The sequence below is a fragment of the Hyaena hyaena genome, unplaced genomic scaffold (genome assembly GCF_003009895.1).
Source record: "Hyaena hyaena isolate Hyena2069 unplaced genomic scaffold, ASM300989v1 scaffold_138, whole genome shotgun sequence".
Taxonomy (NCBI): domain Eukaryota; kingdom Metazoa; phylum Chordata; class Mammalia; order Carnivora; family Hyaenidae; genus Hyaena; species Hyaena hyaena.
This window is the reverse complement of record NW_024080770.1, coordinates 1,591,539-1,605,794: the sequence shown is the minus strand read 5'-3', so window position 1 is coordinate 1,605,794 and position 14,256 is coordinate 1,591,539. Positions and strand designations below refer to the sequence as shown.

General features: G+C 53.1%; 1 protein-coding gene across 3 annotated transcripts in view; it reads right to left on the bottom strand.

The window, feature by feature from the left end:
• The window catches only part of DNMT3A (DNA methyltransferase 3 alpha), a 98,743-nt gene that overhangs the window by 72,337 nt on the left and 12,150 nt on the right, over window positions 1-14,256 (bottom strand). Inside the window, exon 1 of one of the 3 annotated variants that reach the window (XM_039238283.1) lies at window positions 2,082-2,138. The exons of the other annotated variants lie outside the window; for them this stretch is intronic. The gene's annotated coding sequence lies outside the window, so the exon portion shown is untranslated. Of the gene's footprint in view, window positions 1-2,081; window positions 2,139-14,256 lie in introns of those variants that run through there. 3 annotated transcript variants of the gene reach the window in all.

Here is a 14,256-nt window from a genome sequence, read left to right as displayed (position 1 = left end):
CCTTTGAAAGCTTCCCGCACCCTCCCTCCCACCCAGCCCCCCCTGGGAAATCCCAGAGGTCCCCAGCCCCGCTACATTTTCCTTCTAATCTGTCCTCCCTTCACGCCCCCGCCCCCACACCGCTCCCACCACGTGGAGGAAGTGAGCTGCAGTCACAGGATGTGAAATGAATGTCAGCTCACTTTAGGACCAGCGCCTGGGCGCAGAGCGAGCTGGGGTTGAACTCGGGCTGCGGGCCGAAGGCCTAGGTTTGCAGTGCTCTCTGGAGGGCACCCCGGTGGTGGGGAGAGGCCGAAGCCAAGGCCACTCTGATGACTGACCTGGAGGCTGCTCCCCCCCAGTCCCCACAAATCGGCCCCATTTGCCTGGGGAAACTGGTGGGCTTGAGGGGGCCCTCGCACGCACACTGCTTGATTTTAGGGGCTTTTCATCTTCCCTGTTTCAGGTGTGGGCCTCAAGCCAGTGAAATCACAAAGCCCCCGCCGCAGGCCTCAGCTAGGGGTGGGGGTGTTGCGAATTCAACCCCCTTTGCTCAGAGACACAGAGTTCTCGGCTTCCCCCCCCTCCCAGGAAATCCAGCCAAGCCAAGCCCCTGCCTCCAGTGCACCCGCCCGCCCGCGGGGAGGGGATTGGCAGAAGAGGCAAAGTAGGAGGCAGCTGGATCTGGGCCCACCCACACCCTTCCCCTTCCAGTTCCCGTTCAGCTTCCCGGGCTTCCCCTCCCTTTCGGGCTCCTTCTCCCATCCCCCTCCAGCCAAGGCTCCCTGGAAAACCAGGCACTGGAGAAAGCACGGGCTTGGGTCTCCCACAGGCGCAGCCCCTTCCCCAGGGAGGGCGCAGCAGCAGGCTGGAAGGTGGGCTCTGCCCACGGTGTGTAGGGAGGGGGTGGGCTGGGAGGAGCCTCCCTAAGGCCAGCACAGGAGGGACTGTAAGTTAAGGTACCGACAGGCCACAGGTGCTCCAAGCCGCCACAGGTAAACCCTAAGGAAACCCCAGGTGCGACACAGACAGGTAAGCTCAGCACAGTACTGAGCTCCAGGAACGTTTGCTGCCCAAATACATGAATACACAGAGGGCAATAGAGAGTGTTGCTTTAAGTGTCAGACGCGGTACTAAGCACGTGACAGGCAGGCCTGCCTTCCTTCCTTCCTTCCTTCCTTCCTTCCTTCCTTCCTTCCTTCCTTCCTTCCTTCCTTGGGGCAGCTACTAGTACTATTAGTATCTCATGTTAACAGTGGAAGCTAATGTTCAAAAAGATTACGATTTGCCCATGTCCTAGGTCAAAGCAGAAACTTGAATCAGGATCTCTCTCACACTCTGGGGGGGGAGCCATCTGTGAAGCTCTGTCCCCCAGCTTACACTGCCCCACAGAAACAACCCTTGAGAGCCCATTAGAGAACTGGTCCAACCCAAAGGTCCATAAGGCTTCTCTCCATTACCAGCCAGCGATCCCCCCTCAAACCCGCACCCCATTTGTTAGCTCACACATGCCCAATGGCCCTCAACCCCCTCCCCCACCACATCAAAACCTTCAAAAGTATAAGGGAGTCACGAGAGGCAGAGTCTGGTTGGGAAGAGCATTGAACTCAGAGTCAGAAGACGTGGCTTCTAGTCCTGACTCAGACTTCCCACCCTCGGTTTCCTCATCTGTTAAATGGGTGAGTTGGACTACGTGATCTACAAAGTGTCTTCCAGCCCCTCCCTGCCAAGCCGTCAAGGGTCCAAGGGCAAAGGGAGAAGCAGACAAGGCAGGGACACCTTTGGGAGCCCCAGAGCCCCAGAATGGAGTCCATGAAGACCCAGGTGCAAAGCAAATAAGCAGCAGATAACCCTCCACCAGATGTTCATCCCAACACTGCCATGAGGCCCAGAAACATCCACGGAGCTTCTGTGAGAAAAAAAAAAAAAAAAAAAAACCCTTTCAGAGAACCTCTGCTTGCCAGTGAAAAGAGGAAGGAAGTAGGAGGGAAAAGCAGAACATCACAAGGCACTGACCCTGAGGGCAGATACCCCAGAAAGGATGGGAAATGCTCTTTCCTCCACATAGCCCCCCGATATCTGGGCGGCACGTGTGAACTCACCACACACTCAGCTGACCTGGGTCAGCCTGTAGGTTCCTTCGTGTCACTCAACGGAACAGATCTGTCAGAAAGTGTTCCTCAGAATCACATCCACACAGGGCCCGGCAGGCCACGCACTGCACCCCAGAGGCCCCACTGTGGTGGCCAAGCCCCAGGACTGACACGGGGCTTCCCACCTACCCTTGCAGCTTCCTTCTCTCAGGCAGCCCTGCTCCCGGGCCCACAGCCTTGACACAGAGGCACGTGTCCGCCACGATGGTCCTTCGCCAAGCTCGGCTCTCTGCCGCTCCAGGCGCTGAAGCCTCCTTCTCACCCGTGCAAGGGCCGTGCCACAAAAACCACCACCAAAGAAAAATCCATGCCTAGAAGCCTCCCACCATGGACAGGCAGCATCTATTTCCTCCTTTCTACTTCAAACTGTCCGCAGTGGCCATAAATAATGTATATAACATCTTTTAAAAATGCTTCAGGAATCCCATCCTAAAAATGTCGCGGCGGGGAACGTCTGGGTGGCTCAGTCGGTTAAGCGTCCGACTTCAGCTCAGGTCATGATCTCACAGTCGTGGGTTCGAGCCCCACGTCGGGCTCTGTGCTGACAGCTCAGAGCCTGGAGCTGCTTCAGATTCTGCGTCTCCCTCTCTCTCTGCCCCTCCCTTGCTCGTGCTCTGTCTGTCTGCCTCTCAAAAATAAATAAACATTAAAAAAAAGTGTCTGGGTATCACAGCCAACCTGGTCACAGTGATTTTGCTACTCCAGCTACAAACCCTTTGTGGGAGGGGCCTGGGGTTTCAAGTACGCATCTCAAATTTCACTACCACCTGAATCCAACTTGGTAAAAAGTTTTTTGTTTTTTCTTTGAAGACATACAGTCGCAGGATGGGGCTGAACAGAGAGGAGACACCGCCGACGAAATTCTGGGAAATTTGTGATCGCCAAATTTCAGACAAAACCGATTTCAAATCAACATCAAATCAAATCAAACCTCCTTTATAACAAGAATCCTTAAATGAGTCTTGAGACAGGAGCTTCAGGTCCCTCCCAGACCAGGGGCGACGGGGATGAACAAATGAAAATGAAAAGGGCTGAAGGAAGGAAGTAAAAGCCTTAGACTCCCCCGTCCCCATGGAGTCTGAAGGTTTACTCTCCGGAGAGCACAAAACAGAGGGGTCTCTGCACAGAGAGTTGACTAGTGCAGCTGAGAGCAAAAGTAATACATCAAAATCAAGATGAAGGTTATTTTAAGTACTGATGTTGAGTGCCCCAAGCTCCTCCCCACTGGGCTCCCAGAACCAGGCAGCCAGGCCCCCACTTTCTCCTCTGGAGAATCTCATTAGTCCGAGAGGAAAGGCCTACAGACACAGATGCTGCCGCCAGAACCCAAATGGTGTCCAAACGGCTTGTTCAGGTGAACCGGTGTGGACCTGCCACGTAGCAAGGCCACGCATCACACACAGAGCTTCCAATCAGCTTGTTCGTCCCCGGTGCTTAATCCTGTAAGGGACAATCATGGACCGGTAGACATCAGAGGGAAGCTTCTGACTTGGAAGACAGAGACGAGGACACATAAACCCAAACCAAACCGAACCACAGCACAACTTGGAAAAGACAGACCCCGGGCACAGGCAGATTAGACACCGCGTTCATGAAACAAGAATGTGGCGATTTGAAAAGACCATTCAGAGAACTAAAGAGTTTTGCGGAAGGTACGAATCATGCTAGCAAGCTGCAGAACTCAACCCAAAGGTACATTGAAGAGAAAAATGGAAATAAGAGAGGATAGGAAAGAGAGCTCGAGAACTGGTCCGGAAGTTTCATCTGAAAAGCAGGCGTTACAGAAAATTTTAAAAAACGGGAGAAAATTACCAAATAATTTAAGAGCATTTCCCAGAACTGAAAGATGTGAGTGACCTGGTTGAAAAGCGCCACCGAATGTCAGCACGAGGGAGGGAAGCAGACCCACCACAAGGCACATCACTGTGAGATTTCAGAACACTGGCATCGAGAAATCTTGCAGAGAGGGAGAAAAAAAGTGACATACACAGGTTCTGGAAGCAGAATGGCTTCGGATTGCTCAACGGTAATGGGGAAACAAGACAAAGGACCAATACCTCTGGAATTCTTAAAATAATTCTCCCATTAGAATTCTTTACGCAGCCTAATCATCATTTAAGGAGAATAAAGATATCTTCAGACACTCCTCTCAGGAACACGAGAAGATGGCCTCTAAGACACACGACACAAGGGAAGGGGATCTCCGGGACTGAGGTGGGAAGAGGCCAGAGGAAGCCATCGAGGGTCCCTGTTCAGCTCAAAGCAGCATGACCTAAGCCCTGGGCCTGTTGAGTGTTGTTGTTGCCGTGCCCTTGACCATTGAACGGTCTTTTTAATCCGACAAGACTACAGGTGCCGCTCCCTGTTCCCACTCTGCCATCTGAACTCAGGAGCTGAACAGACTCGGATACTGACAGGTGCCTGTTCTGGACGCTGGACGATGTGCTCCAAACGGGGGCATAAACCAAACAGAAGGAAGAAGGCGAGATGCAGAAAACGGGATCTTCAACCTGAAAGATGCAGAGGGAGTGCCATGGAGGACCACAAAAGGAAGTCGCAGAATGGCACCCACGCCACGCCACGCAGCGAGGCAGCAAGGACCTGAAAACTGGGTCTAGAGCAGGTAATACTAGATGTGGCGGCCCTTGCGGAAAGCCACACCAACAGCTACTAGAAGGTGCGGCAGCAATTAGCAAAAATTACAAAGGAAATAAGGCAGATCCAGAAACCAGATCGTTGTTAACTTCAGTGGGGGGAAAAAAAAAAGGAAACTATTGCTATACACACATGTAATGAATGTGGATACAGACATACGTATATATGTATATATGCATTTCCTGTTGCTGCTGCTACAAGTTACCACAAAATTAATGGCTTAAAACAACACAAATGTGTTATGTTGCAGTTCGGGGAGCCAGAAGTTCAAAAAGATTCTGGTCACCGGACTAAAAATCAAGGTGTTGGTAGTGCTGCACTCTTCTCTGGAGGCTCTAGGGAGAATCCATTCCCTTGACGTTTTCAGCTCCTACAGGCTACTCACATTCCTTGGCTCATGGCCCCTTCCATCCTCAGAGCCAGCAACGGCCAGGCTCTCACTTCTCATCGAATTACTCTGACTCTGCTTCCAGAATCACATCTCCTCTGCCTCTCCTACCTCTGTCTTTCATGTCTAAGGACCCTGGTGATTACACTGGACCCACCCAGAAAATACAGGATAATCTCCCCATCTCAAGATCTTTAACTTAATCAGACCTGCATGCAAAGTCCCTTTTGTCACTGTCAGGTTCAGGGGATTAGGATGTGTCCATCTTGGGGGGGGGGTTGCGATGTCCCACCTATCACATGCATACATACACATACATTCATATGTGCATAAAACATTTTTGAAGGAGCACTGGAAGGTACTGCTAACAGTATGTCCACCACAGAACTATCTAGGAGCAGAAAGGCTGGCCGTGTAAGGGAGCCGCATTCCCACTTACTAAATAGGAAATCAATGGGAAATGTCTAAAATGGAAGAGTCAAAAATATGCACATTCCTCAGAAACGTGAGATGTAAAATTGCTAGAAGAAACAGCTAAAAGCGGTTGCCTCTGAGAAGAAGAAGAGGGTAGGAGCATCTCTTTGGTGACGTGATGTTGGTCCTGACTTCTTAAATGATGTGCAAGTACTGCTGTGAGGAAATGAGACAGGAATTGTATGGGGCGCCTGGGTGGCTCAGTTGGTTAAGCCTCCGACTTCGGCTCAGGTCATGATCTTGCCGTTCATTAGTTTGAGCCCCACGTCAGGCTCTGTGCTGACAGCTCAGAGCCTGGAGCCTGCTTTGGATTCTGTGTCTCCCTCTCTCTGCCCCTCCCCCACTTGCGTGCGCGCTCTCTCGCTCTCAAAAATAAACATTTAAAAACTATTTTTTATTTATTTTTTTTATTTTTTATTTTATTTATTTTTTTTAATGTTTTATTTCTAGGAGAGAGAGAGAGAGACAGCGTGAGCAGGGGAGGGTCAGAGAGAGAGGGAGTCACAGACTCCGAAATAGGCTCCAGGCTCTGAGCTGGCAGTCAGCACAGAGCCCGACGCGGGGCTCGAACCCACGAATCGCGAGATCATGACCTAAGCGAAAGTCAGACGCTTAACAGACTAAGCCACCCAGGCGCCCCTAAAAACTATTTTTAAAGAGGGAATGGGGAAGGGCATGAGGGCTTGCCTCCCCACTGCAACCATTGGTTGCCTTGGCTTCCATCCCCGTCTGTGAGCGCATCTAAGCCCTTCCACCTCTGTGGCTCTGTGAAAGCATCACATCCCACAGCAAGACCATGACCGGCTCCTCACACCCACTCACAGTTCCATCACCAGCTCTAAAAGTGGTACCTCCCTCCCTGCTCCCCCACCCCACCCCTCTCCAAACGTCTCATCGCCCCTCTGCATCACTCCCGCCAAGCACAGCCCCTTCCATTCCTCCCAAAGCGCGTCTGCGCTGGCCTCTGCCACCTACGTCCCTAAGTCCCTAAGCGCATCGCGACGCGGGCTCCCTCGACAGCCCACGCAGGCCGCGCACGCACCGTCGAGCCGTCCCTGCCACAGCACCTCCCCCACCCCGCCGCCACACCGTCCGCAGCGTCCGCAGCGTCCGCAGCACGGGTCCGGGCTGCCTCACCAGCCCCAGCCTCCTCGGCGCCTCCCCAGCTCATCACCCCGAGTCTCTCCTCCAAGCTTGCTCCCACCAGCACTGAGGCCGTCATCCGCTGCTGTCACCTCAACAAGGGCCGGCACAGAACGATTCTCTTCCAGAAACAAAACCAGAATTGCCCCAAACCGGAATCCTTGCTCCATCAAAAACGATCCTGGGGCGCCTGGGTGGCTCAGTCGGCTGAGCGTCCAACTTCGGCTCAGGTCATGATCTCTCAGTTCGTGGGTTCGAGCCCCGCGTCGGGCTCTGTGCTGACAGCCAGCTCAGAGCCTGGAGCCTGTTTCTGATTCTGTGTCTCCCTCTCTCTCCGTCCCTCCCCTGCTCACGCTCTCTCAAAAATAAATAAAAATTTTTAAAATTTTAAAAAAACCAAACAGTCCTGGTGACATCATCGTAAGAGCCCCTCCCACTCCATCTCAAGTCCTCGAGCTGCATCGCTGAAAAACATAGACCATCTCTGCAGCAGAGCCCTCTTCCCTCTGCGTCTAAAGTCTACTTTTCCCCCGTGGACTTTGCTTGTGCCCAGATCTACCCCTCCCCACCAGGGGGCTTGGGGAATATTTGCCCTGACACCACCCCCACCCCCACCACCCCCGCAGAGCAAGCACGTGACCAGGCAGGGCCAATCAAACGCCTCCGGGGAACTTGGTGGTTCAATGGAAAGATGCTACGGGGTAGGATGTGGGTCAGGAGCTGCTGCCTGCGGGGGAGGGCTTGCCTGAGAACAAAGAGCTGAAGACAGAGGGATGGCACACTGAGGTCATTGTCTAGGCCCCCGAATCTAGCTGTACCTGGAGACGGGGCATCTCTGAAACTCCCGGTAATGGAAGCCTTTCCCTGCTTGGGTGTGAGTAAGTCTGTGCCCTGCGGCTGACGGTCCTGACTCATATGCTAATCTCAGCCTCCTAAAGGGCTTCTTCCTGCGTGGGTGCAAATCCTGGCCTGCCTACTCTATCAGCTGTGTGACCCGAGGCAAAATCATGGCCCACGGCCTCGGTTTTCTCAGCTGTAAAATGGGGTAATAATAGGAGCCACTTCACAGGGTTGTTGTGAGAATTCAAATGAAATGCATTTAACAGGCTCACAAGGGTGCCTGGCACACAGAAAATCTTCAATACATTTAAACAACTGTTAGTCCCTGACTAATCCAGCCCACGATTTTCTCTCCTTTCTTGAAATCCCCCCAGTGCCCGTGAGCGGACGTCACTCAAACGGGAGCTTGTACTCACGAAGCTCCCACGAGGTGCCAGGCCCTGTGAATAGAGCTTTACAACTGCAACATCTCGTTCAGCGTCGCGCCTCACTCCGACCTTTTAAGTGGGGACTGTTCCCCGCCCCCCCCGTTTTCCAGATGAGAAACGTGAGGTATAGAAAGGTTAAGCAAGCTCCCCAAGGTCATTATTAAGTGGTGGAGCTGGAGGCAAGTCCATGTCTGTCCCACCCTGAAGTCCAGGGTTTTCCACTCCATCACGGCCTCTTACAATTACCATGTGACTGTTGCAGACATATTAGCCTGGGGCACAGATCGGCCTGAAAGCAAAGTTTCCAGTTAGCCCCCCTTTCCTGGGTAGGCCTGTCTGCGGTGAGGGCAGGAGTCGGGGTAGTGGTAAACAACCTTCTAATCATAGTCTCTGGTGCCCTGCCCAACGCGGCAATCATTCATTCAACAATTTACTGAGTACCTGCCACGGGCTCGGCGCCTGCTAAAACACTCGAATCCTCCCATTTCATCCTTACAACGATCCTGTGAAGTTTATGACCATCCTATAGAAGGAGGACCTGAGGCTGAGAGAGGTTTATGATGTCTCCAAGGGAGCACAGGTGGAAGGTTCCAGGGCAGGAATATGAACTCAGGTCCATCTAACTCCAGAGTCCTTACGAACATGGCAGCACTCGGTCATGGGTGAGCCCGCTAAGCCTATGCCCCGGATCAGCTCTCTACGCCCCTGCTGGGGCATCAGCCCACAGGTAACAGCCTCATAGCTGACTTCCTACAAATGAACCTGTGGATGACGGAAGGCAGGAGAGTAATCGTGTGCCCCTTGCCACCCAATCATCTGCCAGGGCGGTGATAAGCTCCAGGCCTGGTAAACGGGGGAGGGGGGGAGGGGTGGAAGGCTGAGGGGAGTGATCAGGGCCTCCTAGACAGAGACGTCCACCTGCCAAGTCTCTCCCCCTCCCACAGCCTCTCTCGGTCACAAGCCTGGGCTGGATAAGGTGGGGGGGGGCGGCGGGGGGTGTCTCTCCTTTGGACTGCTCGTTGCCTCTCAACACGAGTGAGACGCACATCGTACCATTCCTCCGGCTTCCAGAAACATCCCTCCCATCCAAACCACCAGCTGCACAGAGAATACCAAAAGCCATTGGCTATAGGCCAACAGTCCTGCCATCCTGTTGCCTCTTCAAAGCCCATCTGTCTGGCTCTGGAGTCACAACAAGATGACTTGTGGTTCTCACACCACCCTCGAGGCCAGGGCACCACCAGCATGAACATTTACGATCACACCAAATCTGCTGCCACGATGGCGGCAACACCGGCGGAGAGGAGTTGAATCAGACTCCTGTGCTCATACTAATGGTTACCATGACACAGACCCAAAAGCAAGGAGGGGGGAAGAAAAAGATTTATACCCAAAATAGATGCTGGTTAAGGAGCCGAAGCTGTCCTTGGGCATTAAAAAGAACCAGTACAGACTTCCGTTAAGGAGCACGCAATTCTGAGTGTGACAAGTCAGGAGATGCCTGACTTGTCGAGAGCTGCGTGTGCTGGAGCAGTCAGGTGGGCACCCCACGCCCTTGGAGCAGGGACCCACGTGGCCAGGCTGATGGTCCACATGAGAATAAGCCACGTGGACCCTGGAGGGCCTGCGTTCATGGGTCTGGTTCTGTCCTCCCCTGGAGGAACCCCGTGCTACACCTGCTGGCCCCGGGTCCCTTCACTATCCCCCTTGTTGACCCATGCATCTGGTCCCTGCCTCACATCTCTGAAACCGTTTAGGAGTGTGAAGCGTCATACTCCCCGAAGGGGACACCACCCTGGCTCCACTGGAAGATAAGTCCACAGCCTGGCTTTTTTTGGACCCCTCTGCCACTGAACCAACAGACCAAAAAAAAAAAAAAAAAAAAAAAAGGAGTTACTCCTCTGGCTTGGGTGATCGATCCTAGTTACCAAAGGGAAATTGGGTTGCTGGTTCACAACAGAGGCAAGGAAGACCATGTCTGGAATCCAGAGGATTCTCTCAGTTACCTCTTAGAACTTCCAAGCCCCAAAGTTAGGGTTGATGGAAAACTACAGAAACAATACCAATGAGATAAAAGACGTACCAATAGGGGATTCAGATCCTTCTAGAATCAAGGTTTGGGCCACTGCACCAGGTAAAAGAGGCCTGGCCTGCTGACATTCCAGCTGAGCACAGAGGAAATACATGGTGGAAATGGGCAAAAGGAGCCAGATATCAAATGGGGCCCTGGGAACAAACCTAGAAAGGAAAACGGTAGTAGTTTTGTATATTTTCTATTTACTTGATACATGTACATGTTTATTTGTACATGGTAACCATTTTTTTTCTTTTTCCTCCTTCTTCCCATTATTTTATATACAAGCTATTGGAAGTTAAAACTATAATTTAGTCTTTTTTTTTTTTAAAGATTTTATTTTTAAGTAATCGCTACACCCAACTTGGGGCTTGAGCTCACAGCCCTGTGATCAAGAGATGCATGCTCCACCGACTGAGCCAGCCAGGCGCCCCTATACTTTAGTCTTTAGGTAACAGAATAGTCAGTGGGACTGTGACTGAACTTGAGAAGTTGTTTATGTAGACGGTGGCTGATACAGTGATTCATGGGGCTCTTCATTTGGGGAAAAGGGTGAGAAAAATAACTGCGTCTTGGTAGGTAGAAATATAGCTTATATTGTAGTTGTAGGGGAGCCCAAATATGTGTGAAAGGTCCAATTGGAATTGCCCAGCCAAAGGGGAAGACTGTGCCAGTTACCGATTTATTCATCCTTCATTTCCTGCTCGGTGAAAATGGAGCCAGGCCCTTGAAAGATTTCTCCTTTGCCAGCAGGCGCGGCGTTAGACTCTGCCACCAGGGGGCACTGGAGGGACACTGAAGAAAAGGGAGTCTTCTTTCCTAGACCTGGTTTGCTCTCCGGGAGAGCTGCACACAACTTCTCCAGCAGCCACATCCTACTGGCCCTGTGGCTTCCCTATGCCCAGTCCTGACCCGTTGCAACTTCCCAGCACCCAACTCCTACAGTGAGAGTGCTTCTGCAGCGCCCCATCTGGGAAACACGTAACCGTCACCGGCAGCCAGCAGCTTCACCCGACACTCCCCATGAGTAGTTTAGTGGCAGTGTGCCTCCAGCAAGGTACTTCCTCACGCACAGCTTTTCTTGGGACCCAAAGGATGGCTTCCAGTGAGTTCCAGGGGCAAGTTTCCAGCAAGTTCTTCCAACATGTCTCCACAGTGATCTCCCTGTCATCCAGGGTTAGGGTTACCATGCCCTCTCCATCAAGGTCAGGATCTCGGCCCTGGAGGGGCATTTTCCCTGGGCACTCCATGGTGACCCCGGGGGGAGTGGCTGGCCTCATGCATGCTACTTCTAGATTCTCTGCAGTTTGTTTTACATCTTACCCGGCCAGTCTCTCATCACTCCAAACCCAGGTGTAGTTAACAAGTCTTGATAATAAACTTTTCCTGTGCGAATCACTATGCGGTTTCTGTCTTCTGAATGGACTCCGATACGGTCACCCACAATGACCCTCAAAGGGCCATTTTCCAACCTCACGGTCCTTGAGTTCAATTCAGCTTCCTCGCCAGCTAATTGTTACCCTGCTCCAAGCACTCGATCGGCAGCCACTTACTGAGTGCCAATGCTGGGCCACAGGACACCCTACTTCTGGGAGCTCACAAGCCAGTCAGTGGATTCTCTGGCTCTCAATCCTGTCCACGCCTCCACCTGGCTCCATGCCCTTGACTCTCCCACCCCTCAGGCCCCTCTGCCCCGTCTCCACTACTGCATGGCAGGCATCCTCATGGGGCACACGGTCCCCTCTGCTGAGACACTCAGGCACCGGTCCATACAGATCCCCACTTTCTGGACCCCTCCACCTGGGTGGTTTACAACCACCTAAAATCCTACTCTTCTGTAACCAGACGCCTCATGTTTCCTCTGGCTTCTCTTCCTATGTTGAAGCGGCACCACCCTCCCCTTGGGCACCCAAACCCCAAACCCCGGAGAGAACCGAGTCCCCCTTCCCCCTCAGTCCAGCTGGCACCCGATCTTATCCTCAGACTGCCAGCCTCCACCCCTGCTCTCCAGGCCCTTTGTACCACAGGTCCCAACCTTGGTGGCTGTTCTACAAGGGGGCTCCCTGCCTCTCGCACATCTACCTCCCACCCCGGCCTCTCAGCAAAGCTTTTCCATAGCACGTGGCTTCCTCTATCAAAACCTATGATGCCTATGATGCCTGATGGAAGCGTTCTGAAATTGACTGTGGTGACGGTCGCACAACTCTGTGAATGTACTAAAAACCATCGAATTGCACACTTTAACGGGGTGAATTATATGGTATGTGAATTATATCTCAATACAGCTGTTATTTTTTTTTAAAAAAATCCGTCATGCCTATGATTTTTCACGCACAGTGAAATCTAAACTCTGGTCCAGACCTACACGGATGGCTGACCGCAGCATGGCCTCACCCCCCCACCGTCCCAGGCCAGTCAATGTCCCCCAGCTCACACCCTCTGTTCCCACACCTGTGACTACACCCTCACCTCTCGGCACCCCCCACGCCCACTGCTTCTCCTCGACCACCCATCCAGCGGTCTTTAATCAGTGTCTGTCGTGCAGTCATTTCGCTTTTCACATGTGTATGTGTGTGTCTGCTTTCCCAAACAGAGGAGGTCAGAGTTCATGTCTTGCACCTTGCTGCCTCCCCTGAGACAGCTCGCAGCTGCCTCCCCCTCCTGCCCGTCTCAGGTGACCCTTGAGGCAGAGAGGACTGCATGAAGTCACTCCCGGGCAGCTGCAGCACGCTCAGCACAGTGCTGCAGTGCCCAGAGGGACCCCCCACAGGCCCCATTCTAGGGGTCGCTTAGCGGAGCTCCCTGAGGGGCGGCGCCCCCAGGGCCTCTGCCAGAGCGCCTGGCTTCCCGCACTAGCTTTCCCAGGCAGAACATGGGCCTGCAGGCCCCATCGGCCCCCAGATGCGCAGGGCGCAGGGGGTCGTGAGGCCAAGGTCAGGGCATCAGTGGGCCACAGGAAGCAAGGGGGGTTGGCCTCCCACGCCCCTCCAGGCCCCTGGAGGCCAAGGTTCCGGCTTGCCTATCGCCACTCTCTCCCCACCATCTACTCCACCTTCTCACCCTCCTCTGAGCTCAAGTGACACCAAGCAACCACCCAGCTGACCCCCTGCCAAGCCAAAATTAAGATGTCCCTGCAAGGGTCTTCAGGGCCTGGGAACTGCCATTGGGGCACAGCCCCTCTGCACCCGCTGCTAAATCAACTACCCACTTGTTTCCGGTTGGTTTTCCCTTCACCCTCTGCCCCAACCAAAACCAACCCTTTCATGGAGGGGGTCCAGGGGAGGAAGTAGAGCCCCCGATTCTGGGCAGCGCAGCTCAGAATCACTCGCCCCTGGCCCAGCAGCCCCAGGGCCACTCACCACCCCCCAACTTCAGGCCTAGGGAGGCTCAGCTGGACTCCACCTCAGACCCTGGCCCTGCCGCTCAGGGACACGGGCTTCCGTGTCCAGTCTGTACAGTGAAGGGAACAAGAGCCCCTATTTTAAGATATGAGAGAACCCAAGACAAGTTTTTAGCACAGTGCCTGGCACACAATAGGCACTAAAGAAACGTTAAGTCTTTTAAAAAGTATTATGTGATTAATCAGGGCAAAAGGCCAGTGAAGTGTCCTTAGGAAACCTAGACTCTGGCTTAAGACCGCACCCGCAGGTGGCCTGACCCAGAGTCCTCTCTCCCAGCTAAAGCCCTCGTCTGCCCCTAACCCCCCAGTCCAAGGCCCCGGGCCACAGGAACGGGCAACCTCTTCACCAGAGCCTTAAATCCATCATCGTGGCCACAAACACAGACACACACACACACACACACACAGATACACGTGCACGGGCACACAGATACACACAGGCAGATGCATGTGTGCACACACGGACATGTATACAAGGACAGGTGCATGTACTCTCGTGCACAGATACACGTGCGTGTGCACGCTCTCTCTCTCTCTCTCTCTCTCCTCTCACGCTCCAGGCGCCGCTGCACATGCATCGAACATTTCACCTACAACATGGGCCAAAAAGGCACTTGGAAACCAGCTTGGGAACCTCATAACCATTCATAACATTGTTCTGATAGAAAACACAAAACATTGCCCGATAAACAAACATTTGCAATAGAATTCCTCCAAGAGTT